Genomic DNA, 12,500 nt, shown 5'->3' on the forward strand with positions numbered 1-12,500 from the left:
GTGGCTTCAGTTTTTAGTCCCCGCGTGGCTTAAGCGCCGAGCATTTTTTCTCGCTACCTGGCGTAAGCGCCGAGCATTTTCAGGCTTAAGCGCGGGCGTTCGGCGCTCTCCGTGGCCGCCCCGGCTGACGTGGTTGCGGACTTTGCCGCGCGCAGCTTGAGCGGCGAGCATTTTCAGTCGCCATATGTGGCTTAAGCGCGGGCGGGGTGTGGCCGCCCCGGCTGACGTGGTAGCGGACTTGGCGTATTGTTGCCCGTTGTTTCACAGGAAACGGGCACCGCGAATTTCATGCTTTCTTTCCAGCTTGGAACGTTTGGCTTTGTGTGCGGGTGCTGCATTTAAGGAGCTGTGTATAACTTTATAGAGCGTCTCAAGAAAAACAATTTGTTTGAAGCTTCACACGTGAGAGGAGCGGCTTCTGAGTACGAGGCGGTTTTCCTTTTTTTTTTTCTGCCGATAATTGTACTCATCTGCCACGTCTCTCACCACGATATGATATTTTTTTGGGGGGTTTCTCCTTTGATCCTCAAGTGAACGGACTGTCCAGTACTGATGCCATTTACAAAAATCCAAAACAGCAGAGGCCCGCACCTGCTCAATCAACGCCAACTCAATTTAAGGAAGGGCTGTTCAAAAGCTGATCGAAACCATCCAGTTTGGGAAAACCTATTTTATGCAGTAGTTTTTATTATTATTATTTTTTTTTTTTTTATTGTGAGAGACGTGAAATCGACACCACGAAATGAACGTCCCTTTGTTACCCTTTTGTTACCGCGGCTTCGAAACCGTGCGTAATACCAATTTAATTGTGTCCTGGTTGGCCGTTTGTCAGCACTTTGTGTTCTTCTAGAAAATCAACTACTAGTTTATAAATTACGTGCGCGAAATTTTCCTCCGTGTGCACCACCAAAATACTTAAAGAAGAGAGAATGCGTCCGGGGCCTTGGGATTTCGAAAATGACGTGCTCTGAAATTTTCACATCCGCCATTGGAAAGATAATTATTATCCGTCGTAAAAAAAAAAAAAAAGAAAAAAAAAAAAGAAAGAAATCACATTTGAAATTATCATTGAAAGTGGCCACGTTTTTCGGGGCATGTCTTGATGAAATAATCTCAGTTCAGTTCAGCATGATTGGATTTCATCTTTTCCAGTATTCTCAGTACTCTCGTTGTAGTACCAATTGCCGGCAGATTTTTTTTTTTAGTTGTTTAGAGTTATACATTCCTGAACGATGTTTTTCTTTTCCTCAAAGCTAGCCATAGAACCAGCGCTTTCTATAAAATCATGACAATAAGAATCCAGCATATCGGTTCATCTTCGGCGCGATTAAAGTTCGGGAACTGGCGATTTTTTATTGCCGTGATCAAGAAGGTTAACACCAGATAAGGCGTGATATTTCAGCATACCAGTCGCGATATCTAATCGAATCTAAGATTGAAATGGCGTTCTGAATTCTTTCGGTTCCAGATAGAAAGAAACAGAAAAAAAAAAAAAAAAGAAAGGATGTGATTGATTGCCATTCAAATCTGAAGACCGCGTGGAGAAAGTGTTCCGGTTTACATTCGGCAAATCAAAATGAACGGCTAAAATTAATCTATCGTCTGGTTTCATGCGCGAGATCACGTAAAAGGCAGCCATTCTTCTTAACATGGTTTCTCTCTTTTGCTCTCTCATTCGCGCACGGAAATTTCTTCGTACGGGAATTTTATGAAGCGAAGGCGGCTGCAGACCATTTTCTTTGTTTAGTTCATGTTCGTAGGCGCAAATTACAAACCTAACACTTGGAGCAACATTTCCACTACTCTAGAGGGGCATGAACTGTAGACAGTGCACGCTTTCTCATTTATCCAATCGCTCGCAAACACATTGCATTGCTAGTCTACAGTGGCAATACAAAGTGACGTTTCACCATGCACGTCGAAGTTCATTACCAGTACCGCGCCAGCATCGACCGGCCGGCGAAGCGACGAGCTCAGCAGCGCATGCGCAAGGCCCGACACCACCCCAACCGAGCTTCCCTGCTTATCGGAGAGAACAAGTGCGCGTGAACACGGGCGCGTCTGAGTATCTGGATTTAAAAAAAAAAAAAGAAAACAAAGAAAGCGTTTCCGAGATATTGACAAAGACAAGTGGTCGCGGTCGCTCTGAATCTTATCGTATTATAGAAAACGTGGGAAGGCGGCGCTTCCTCGAGGGTCAGAAAGTACAATCGTCGAACTAGGTGGCAAGTGGAGTACATCCTTTTTCTTGGAACGGTTTGCAATTGACTGCTTGAATGTGCCGACCACGCGTCGCGGGTCGCGTATAGAGCCAACCGTTGGCAAGCACGCGTCTAGCGTAGCAGCAGAACCGATCGCGGTTGCGATAACCCATCGTTGGCAGCGAAAAAGAAAAACACCCACACGCAGTTTGTAGCAATAACCGTACAAATCAATGTGGTTTTAAATATAGCTTCACTGGTCACCCAAGAAGGGCACCGAAACTTTCTCATGACGCACACCGCTGTAGTCCACAAAGAACAAAGCGCACAAAATAGATATGATACAGCCGCACCGCATTATTTCGTGTTTTCAGCATTTCATTACTTTCGTGTGCATGCGCGCTAGGGCCACGCAGGCCAGGAGTAAAAGGCACGAAAAGAAAAAAAAAAAAAAAAATGATACGCAATCCTAAGCTTTGACTTGACTGCTGTGGCACTCGCATTTGTGTTCTTTACCTTAGGCGAACGCAATGCGCAAACTGAACTGGAATTTCCAATAATGGAAATTCCTGTTTGGCTCATATTTGCGTTTTTCGCCCGAGCAAGCGCTTCACTGCACTACGCTTTGCCCCTTCAACGTGGCTACACTGCCCGGCAGGCGTGTTCTGCGTAGGGCCGAACCTGCAGGCAAAAAGCATGGGCGCCGCCATCTTGTTGAGAGCGGCGCCAGGGACACAATCGCGCCTAGCTCATTGAGTTTTCCCCCAAAACTGAAAAAAATTTGACTTCATTAAACGAGAAAGATGCCACGAGTGCCCCAACAAAAAGCTTTGAGGATTACCGAAGGGTAACTGAGGGCGACGCAACGGGCTCTGGAAAGAAGGATGATGGGTGTGGCGTCACGGGGGGATCGGAATAGAGCAGATTGGGGTGTGCGAGAAGAAACGCTCGTTAATGACACCAAAGTTTAAACCAGGAAAAACAAATGGGCATGCGCAGGGCATGCAATCTGGGGGGAAGATAACCGGTGGCCATTAAGGGTTACAGACTGAATTCCAAGAGGAGGGAAGCGTAGCAGGGGGTGGCAGAAAGTTAGGAGGGCAGATTAGATTAGGGACTACATGGCGACAATCGGCACCTGACCGGGGTACTTGGAGGATCATGGCAGATGCCTTTGCCCTGCAGTGGGCGTAGCCAGGATGATGATGATGATGATGTTCATGATGAAAAGGTAGCAACAGGTCTTCGTAACATACAGGTTAGAAAGATGAGGCACCTTTTAACCCTTGAATATATTTCGCCACATTTGGGCATACGACAAGTTTGTTTTCGAGGCGCTCGGTCCCACTGCTGCGAAAATGTGTACACAAAGGCTGCACAGTAGTTGCCAGAAATCGGGCACTCTATTTTTCTTTCATAGGGAATCTTTCTTCCACTTGGGCAGCGGATTTCGGCGGCAGGGCGAGCTTGCGTGGCCGCGGTGGTTTACGGATCCAAGCGATAGTGAACTCCAAAATCCAGTGTTGGCTTTGAGTGGGATTCATATTGATTGCGAACCCCACGGCTAATCCTACCCCCCATCCCCCCAAGTGGCTCTTTACAGGAGACAATCATTCAGAGACATCGGACAAATAGGAATTCTGGTTCTTTCTTTTGCTTTCATTAATTTTTCTCGAAGCCCATAACTAGAAATTTGCTGGAGCGGCTGTCCCATTTGCGACGCAACAAGTGCGACGCTACACACAGATGGAGTGGCAGTTTAATTACTCTCGTGGTCCGCGAACCGGCATCGTTGCGTGTAGTATAGGAATGGTGCGTGTCAAGTCACTGCTCGCGTTGAGCTTGTGCTCTTCATTTTGATTGAATGAAGTCTCACCTAAGTGAGCGGGGCCGATCCCGGAGGTAGTGCAATACCGGGCCGACCTGCGGCGGAGGTGAAGCAGGCTTCAAGCACTCCGCCAACTTCCAAAAATAGGTTTAATATCGTGGGTCCATATAGAACCCGTATCAGATATTAAGCTGATAAGAACAGATACTACACTTTGATCTTAGCCAAAAGGCCGAGAAGCGATGTCCTTCACTTCACTTCATTGTACTACTGCCTTGTGGGCGCCCTGCCGACATGGGTAACCTCAGCAACAGCGTGGGCAATATTATAAAATTCAGCCTGTGTACAGACTCAACGCTCCCTATCTCACGGATGAACTCGCAACGCCTCAGTCTTTCGCTGTTAACGAAACGCTGTCGCGTAGAAACGAGACCCGAGTGCAAGCTTGCTTGTAACGCGAAACCAACCAAGGCAACCTCGTAGAAAACGGAACAGGCGAGCGGAAAAAAACGCGCCAGGGGAATGCTTACTTCCGTCTGAATGCGACCGCTCAAGGTGACCTTCCTTGAGGGCTTCGTTTCAAGCCCGTGTGCAATTGTAATATACTACGCGCATTTCCTTCATTTCTTTTTATTTACCGCAAGGCCCACTGAAAATTTTGATACGGCACAGGCCGGGACGGATCGCAACGTGTCGAATCGACCGGTAGAATTAGGTAGCATGCCCCATGTACGAAGACGAGCAACATAGAAGTGAATGACAAAATAAATATAGAAAACGCTGCACACTCCTTCCCACCGGAAACATAGAGGGGAGAAAGATCGCCATCTGAAACACAGGCATTGTAAAAAAAAAAAAAAAAGTGCTACCTCATCATCTTTACCATTACCGTGTGTGTGTATGTATATATGCATGTGTGTGTGTGTGTGTGTGTGTGTGTGTTTGTGTATTTATATATATATATATATATATATACGCACACATGCTAGCATAGCTTAAACGCAGCTGGAAAGCTCAGCCTTGCACAAGAACCACCCCCTGTCGCAAACCCCTTTGAAACATTCAAATGGGAAACACGAGTACAGCGAGGTCGTTCGAACCTGGCGCCAAAACGCATTAGCGCCATCTGTGTACGGAACTAGGAAAACCTGCGGACTTTGCAATACAGAAAGAAAGGTAGATGGCGCGAGCTAACGCTCCATTGCATACTAAGAACGAGAGTTAGTGAATAATGGCAGAAACGTCTTGGGAAGAGAAAAAAAAAAAAAAAAAACGCGCAACAGTTGTTGGCTTGTGCAAGCACTCTATGTTACAGCGATTAAAGAGCATAGCATCTTCTACAACAGCAGCTACAAAAAGAAGAAGAACGTGAGAGAGGGAGAGACACAGGCGTGTTTCTTTGGAATGCAGAGCATGCAGCACATACTATAAAGTGCCAAAGAGACGGGGAAAGCAGATGGCGCGAAGGTGTATGTCCTGAAAGCTTGAAAGCAATTTCTAAATTACAACATGTACCGAAGTCCACCTACTCTCATCAGGTTGCTCCCGCCTCCAGTTGCGTTTAAAGTGAAATTACAGTCGCCTCAAAGGCAGACAGAGAGAGAGTGAAAATAGGTACACTTGCTTCGCGCAGCTGCAGCCGTTCAAATTTTACAGCAAGAGCACTCCCGAAAGCACAAAGTCCGCTGCCGCCTGGGCGCAATGCGCTCGCTTCAGTAAATTGCCGTGCTGGCCTCGGCAACCAAGAGGTGTAGTGCGGCAGACTGCTGCATTGTAGCACACCGGAAACCGTGCAGACGTAAGCGATCGCCTCGACATCGCTGCGAGCGCTCGAAGAGACAAAGTCCGAAACCACGTGTGCCGGGGCGGTGCGAGCGCGACGCCTTTGACGCAACTTTTGCGTACAAGCCGCCGCACCGCCACGACGGAATCGCTGGCATCCCGCACGCAGCTGCATTGTGTCACGCCGGCAATCGTTGAAACACCACGCAGTCGTCGGCGTCGGCCCCGACATGGTTGCGAGCGCTGGAAGAGACAAAGTCCGAAACCGCGTGTGCCGGGGCGGCGCGAGCGCGACGCCTTTGACGCAACTTTTGCGTACAAGCCGCCGCACGGCCACGACGGAGCCGGTGTCACCCTGCAGAGGGCTGCACTATAGCACGCCGGGAACCGGCAAAGAACCGCGCAGACGTCGTCGTTGGCCGCGGCGTTGCCGCGAGCACGCGAAGAGACAAAGTCCGAAACGACGTCAGCCGGGGCGTCGAGCACGCCGCCCGCACTGTTCGCACGCGTGCTCGGAAATGGCGAAGGGGCCGCGCTAGCGTGCCTTGAATCGGTGAGCGGCGGTACCGCGGCGATCGCCAGAGCTCGAATCCGCCCTGCAAAAGCCAAATATTGGCGCTCGGCTCGGCGCAGTACGCCGCCGCGTCGCACGAGTACGGCCCCATGGAGGTCTGGGCACTTATCGCTGCTACTGTAAGGGGCCGTACGGCCCCGGCCGACATTGTACCGTAGTGCGATTTTCGGCTTGCGCGTGCTCGTGGCGTAGTCCGCGCACCGTTCCGACGTCGACAATCGTGCCCACGACTACGCGAGCGCTGGAAGAGACAAAGTCCGAAACCGCGTGTGCCGGGGCGGCGCGAGCGCGACGCCTTTGACGCAACTTTTGCGTACAAGCCGCCGCACGGACACGACGGAATCGCTGGCATCCCGCACGCAGCTGCATTGTGTCACGCCGGCAATCGTTGAAACACCACGCAGTCGTCGGCGTCGGCCCCGACATGGTTGCGAGCGCTGGAAGAGACAAAGTCCGAAACCGCGTGTGCCGGGGCGGCGCGAGCGCGACGCCTTTGACGCAACTTTTGCGTACAAGCCGCCGCACGGCCACGACGGAGCCGGTGTCACCCTGCAGAGGGCTGCACTATAGCACGCCGGGAACCGGCAAAGAACCGCGCAGACGTCGTCGTTGGCCGCGGCGTTGCCGCGAGCACGCGAAGAGACAAAGTCCGAAACGACGTCAGCCGGGGCGTCGAGCACGCCGCCCGCACTGTTCGCACGCGTGCTCGGAAATGGCGAAGGGGCCGCGCTAGCGTGCCTTGAATCGGTGAGCGGCGGTACCGCGGCGATCGCCAGAGCTCGAATCCGCCCTGCAAAAGCCAAATATTGGCGCTCGGCTCGGCGCAGTACGCGGCCGCGTCGCACGAGTACGGCCCCATGGAGGTCTGGGCACTTATCGCTGCTACTGTAAGGGGCCGTACGGCCCCGGCCGACATTGTACCGTAGTGCGATTTTCGGCTTGCGCGTGCTCGTGGCGTAGTCCGCGCACCGTTCCGACGTCGACAATCGTGCCCACGACTACGCGAGCGCTGGAAGAGACAAAGTCCGAAACCGCGTGTGCCGGGGCGGCGCGAGCGCGACGCCTTTGACGCAACTTTTGCGTACAAGCCGCCGCACGGCCACGACGGAGCCGGTGTCACCCTGCAGAGGGCTGCACTATAGCACGCCGGGAACCGGCAAAGAACCGCGCAGACGTCGTCGTTGGCCGCGGCGTTGCCGCGAGCACGCGAAGAGACAAAGTCCGAAACGACGTCAGCCGGGGCGTCGAGCACGCCGCCCGCACTGTTCGCACGCGTGCTCGGAAATGGCGAAGGGGCCGCGCTAGCGTGCCTTGAATCGGTGAGCGGCGGTACCGCGGCAATCGCCAGAGCTCGAATCCGCCCTGCAAAAGCCAAATATTGGCGCTCGGCTCGGCGCAGTACGCCGCCGCGTCGCACGAGTACGGCCCCATGGAGGTCTGGGCACTTATCGCTGCTACTGTAAGGGGCCGTAGGGCCCCGGCCGACATTGTACCGTAGTGCGATTTTCGTCTTGCGCGTGCTCGTGGCGGTGTCCGCGCACCGTTCCGAAGTCGACAATCGTGCCCACGACTACGCGAGCGCTGGAAGAGACAAAGTCCGAAACCGCGTGTGCCGGGGCGGCGCGAGCGCGACGCCTTTGACGCAACTTTTGCGTACAAGCCGCCGCACGGCCACGACGGAGCCGGTGTCACCCTGCAGAGGGCTGCACTATAGCACGCCGGGAACCGGCAAAGAACCGCGCAGACGTCGTCGTTGGCCGCGGCGTTGCCGCGAGCACGCGAAGAGACAAAGTCCGAAACGACGTCAGCCGGGGCGTCGAGCACGCCGCCCGCACTGTTCGCACTCGTGCTCGGAAATGGCGAAGGGGCCGTGCTAGCGTGCCTCGAATCGATCGGCCGGGGGCCCCGTAGGGCGACAGAAAGGCAATTGTGCAGGAAACCGTACTGGCCATTAGCGAGAAATTGCCGTTCGCGCATTCGGTAGACGCGCTGCGCTTTCACGACTTCGGCATTGTGCTGCCGACGTAAGCTTTCAATCTTGCTCGCGGCGTTACGAGGCGGCACGATTTTCGCCAAACGCTCGTCGAAAGTGGCACGAGTACGGCCCCATGGAGGTCTGGGTACTTATCGCTGCTATTATATGGGGGTCCCAGAGAGCAGTCGCCCCCAAAGCGACCTGGGTGTTTGATATGCGGCGGGCTTCGTGCCCGTCAAGCGTGTCCCCGGTATCGCTCCCGTGGATCCCACAGCTGACGTCTGCAGCCTCATCCGCTTGATGCGTTAGGGGCTGGTTGTCGGACGACGCTTTTTCCACGATATCGAAGTGTGTTCCGCATCGTCCTCGGACGAATCAAATACGAAAGCGCCGAAGGCGCGGGCGTGACCCGTCGCCTAGCGGCTTTGCCGTCTCGGCTACGTTGCAAGTGTCGGTCGGTCCACCAGTGCTGCGGGCTCGAGAGAAACCGCAAGCCGCGATCGAGTCGACACAACCGGTCTATCGAGAATGTTGCGTGCTTCTTGCCGCGTGGCGATACCCGGCCCTGCGGGGAGGGCGCCGTAGCGAGCTCGAACGCCGTCGTCTCGGACTGTGCAAAGTGCTACCCTTTGCGAGAACGAAGCGTGTTGGGGCGCCTGAAGGTGGCCTCGGCATCGCAAAAACGGCGTCCGGCCTGCTTGAAAGGCTGGACGCGCAGTTGAACGATTACCTGGTTGATCCTGCCAGTAATCATATGCTTGTCTCAAAGATTAAGCCATGCATGTCTAAGTACATGCCGAAATAAGGCGAAACCGCGAATGGCTCATTAAATCAGTTATGGTTCCTTAGATCGTTTCTTCCTACTTGGATAACTGTGGCAATTCTAGAGCTAATACATGCAGTGAGCCTGAAGCCCTTTGGGCGACGGGTGCTTTTATTAGACCAAGATCGATCGGGTTTCGGCCCGTATTGTGTGGTGACTCTGGATAACTTTGTGCTGATCGCATGGCCACGAGCCGGCGACGTTTCTTTCAAGTGTCTGCCTTATCAACTTTCGATGGTAGGTTACTTGCTTACCATGGTTGTTACGGGTAACGGAGAATCAGGGTTCGATTCCGGAGAGGGAGCCTGAGAAACGGCTACCACATCCAAGGAAGGCAGCAGGCGCGCAAATTACCCACTCCCGGCACGGGGAGGTAGTGACGAAAAATAACAATACGGGACTCTTTTGAGGCCCCGTAATTGAAATGAGTACACTCTAAATCCTTTAACGAGGATCAATTGGAGGGCAAGTCTGGTGCCAGCAGCCGCGGTAATTCCAGCTCCAATAGCGTATACTAAAGCTGCTGCGGTTAAAAAGCTCGTAGTTGGATCTCAGTTCCAGACGAGTAGTGCATCTACCCGATGCGACGGCTCGGACTGAACATCATGCCGGTCCTTTCTTGGTGCACTTCATTGTGTGCCTCGAGAAGGCCGGTGCTTTTACTTTGAAAAAATTAGAGTGCTCAACGCAGGCGAGTCGCCTGAATAAACTTGCATGGAATAATAGAACAAGACCTCGTTTCTGTTCTGTTGGTTTTTGGAATACGAGGTAATGATTAAGAGGGACAGACGGGGGCATTCGTATTGCGGCGCTAGAGGTGAAATTCTTGGACCGTCGCAAGACGAACTACTGCGAAAGCATTTGCCAAGAATGTTTTCTTTGATCAAGAACGAAAGTCAGAGGTTCGAAGGCGATCAGATACCGCCCTAGTTCTGACCATAAACGATGCCAACCAGCGATCCGCCTGAGTTACTCAAATGACTCGGCGGGCAGCTTCCGGGAAACCAAAGTGTTTGGGTTCCGGGGGAAGTATGGTTGCAAAGCTGAAACTTAAAGGAATTGACGGAAGGGCACCACCAGGAGTGGAGCCTGCGGCTTAATTTGACTCAACACGGGAAAACTTACCCGGCCCGGACACTGGGAGGATTGACAGATTGAGAGCTCTTTCTTGATTCGGTGGATGGTGGTGCATGGCCGTTCTTAGTTGGTGGAGCGATTTGTCTGGTTAATTCCGATAACGAACGAGACTCTAGCCTATTAAATAGGTGCGGGGTTCCCAGCACCTTACAACCTTCTTAGAGGGACAAGCGGCTCCTAGCCGCACGAAACAGAGCAATAACAGGTCTGTGATGCCCTTAGATGTCCGGGGCCGCACGCGCGCTACACTGAAGGAAGCAGCGTGTCTTTATCCCTGTCTGAAAGGACTGGGTAACCCGTGGAACTTCTTTCGTGATTGGGATAGGGGCTTGCAATTGTTCCCCTTGAACGAGGAATTCCCAGTAAGCGCGAGTCATAAGCTCGCGTTGATTACGTCCCTGCCCTTTGTACACACCGCCCGTCGCTACTACCGATTGAATGATTTAGTGAGGTCTTCGGACCGATGTCCGGCGCGGCCTTTCGGTTGCGCCGGTCTGTTGGAAAGATGACCAAACTTGATCATTTAGAGGAAGTAAAAGTCGTAACAAGGTTTCCGTAGGTGAACCTGCGGAAGGATCATTACCGGATTGTGAAGGGTGGCGAGCGCCATTGTTTCTACCCCGTGTGGGTGAAGCAGCTCGCTGCGCCCGACGCTTTCCGCCGCTGGCCCCGCTTGGACGCGGGGACGGCTATACCCGAACATGCCGGGGACTGCCTGAATTTTGAGGGGCGCCCCGTGCCAAATTTGTTGCGCCCAGTGGACGCCGGCTGCAACCTTGGACGGTTGGCTTGGCCGCGCCCGCGGGTAGAAACGGCGTAACGCACACTGGGTGGGCTTTCTGTCCGCTTTGGCGCTCTTGCGCGGAATGGGAGTAAGACGACCCGACCTGCTGCTTTGCCCAGTACGAGGGGAACGGCGAAGCGTGCGGTCGGTCAAGGAACTGACGGTCGAGAGCTAATGCCGCTGCCGCTTAGTACACACACGGAACCGTGGTGCGAGCGCTCTCCCGTCCTCCGCGGCAAACGCTGCCGAGTCTGAAAAGGCTGGCGGCTGCCGGTCGCTTCCTGCGGCGAGTATGGAGTAACGACCCGACTTTGTTGCCACCCAAGTACTAAAGGAACGGTGTGGCGCTCGGTCGGTCATGGAACTGTCGGTATGAGGGTGCGGCTGCCAAGTACGGAAGGAACCGTGGCCTAAAGTGCTCTCCCGTCCTCCGCGGCAAATGCCACCGAGTCCGAAAGGGCCGGAGGCTGCCGGTCGGCTCCTGCTCGTGACGCGCGAGGTGTCGAGATCGCGGTTTAATGCGACGACGTCTGCAGGCTATTCGCCCGCCGCCGAGGGAAAGGCGGCGTTGCTGCGAAGTACCGAAGGAAACGCGGCTTTGCTACGTCGGAAGCGTTCTGCGGTTAGCGGACTTGTGCGCTTTGGGAAGGCGCCGCACGTCGAAAGAGGAAGTACGGACAGACGAGGGACTGTAGTCCCGGTTTCGAACGCACTTGCGGCCAGGCCCTTGCTGGCTTCGTCTTCCGCCTCAAGTAGACTTGTTGTGGCGCCGGCGCAGGGAGCCGTCCCTGGCACTGGCCGAGTGGTTTTGGAGAGCTGCGCGAGTACGCGCGCCGGGCTCTTGTCTTTCGTCTCAAGTAGGCTGTTGGATCAACAGCGGTTATGCTGCGGCGATCTGCCGATGCGAAAGTGTGTGTGTGTTTGAGGCCCTTCTATGAACCTACTGCTGACTGAAGCGAAGCACGTCGATGGGGGTGAAGCCCTGCCCGTGGCCGTGTAGCCGTTAAAGACTCCACAGCGGCTTAGCCCTAATCATGGCTCTGTCGCTCTTTGCAATTTTTAGTGGAGCGATGTGAACGTGCACACGAGACACACGGGTCCGGTGGATGGTTGGCAGGTAAAACCGGCTTCGAGTGCGCGCAAACGGCATAAGGTGCCTCGAGGGCAAGCGAGGAAGGCGTGGGCGCAAAACACACGCGCGAGTAGCAGGAGTGGAGTGCCATTAGGCTTTCAGCTGCTGAGACGCGGCCGCCGAAAGAGCGAGACTGGAGGAGCGCACGCCGAAAGGCGCTCTTCGAAACCACACACAGGGAGACGCCACGTGCCTAAAACCCTGGTTGTACTGTACTGAATTGAACAAACTATTTTTCACGACTCTAAGCGGTGGATCACTCGG

The 12,500-nt window shown here is 53.8% G+C and overlaps 3 non-coding genes across 3 annotated transcripts in view; 2 read left to right on the plus strand and 1 right to left on the minus strand.

The window, feature by feature from the left end:
- Positions 1-4,081: 4,081 nt before the first annotated feature.
- On the minus strand, positions 4,082-4,273 carry LOC140214572 (U2 spliceosomal RNA). Its single transcript, XR_011891509.1, has one exon. It is a non-coding gene; the product is annotated as a U2 spliceosomal RNA (small nuclear RNA).
- A 4,814-nt stretch (positions 4,274-9,087) lies between these two features.
- LOC140214564 (small subunit ribosomal RNA) lies at positions 9,088-10,902 on the plus strand. The gene has a single exon (XR_011891501.1). It is a non-coding gene; the product is annotated as a small subunit ribosomal RNA (ribosomal RNA).
- Positions 10,903-12,476: 1,574 nt separating this feature from the next.
- LOC140214569 (5.8S ribosomal RNA) overlaps positions 12,477-12,500 on the plus strand; it is a 153-nt gene continuing 129 nt past the window's right edge. The window contains exon 1 of the ribosomal RNA XR_011891506.1: positions 12,477-12,500. This exon is cut by the window's right edge and continues 129 nt beyond it. This is a non-coding gene — a ribosomal RNA (5.8S ribosomal RNA).

This window comes from Dermacentor andersoni, unplaced genomic scaffold (genome assembly GCF_023375885.2).
Source record: "Dermacentor andersoni unplaced genomic scaffold, qqDerAnde1_hic_scaffold ctg00000478.1, whole genome shotgun sequence".
Taxonomy (NCBI): Eukaryota; Metazoa; Arthropoda; class Arachnida; order Ixodida; family Ixodidae; genus Dermacentor; species Dermacentor andersoni.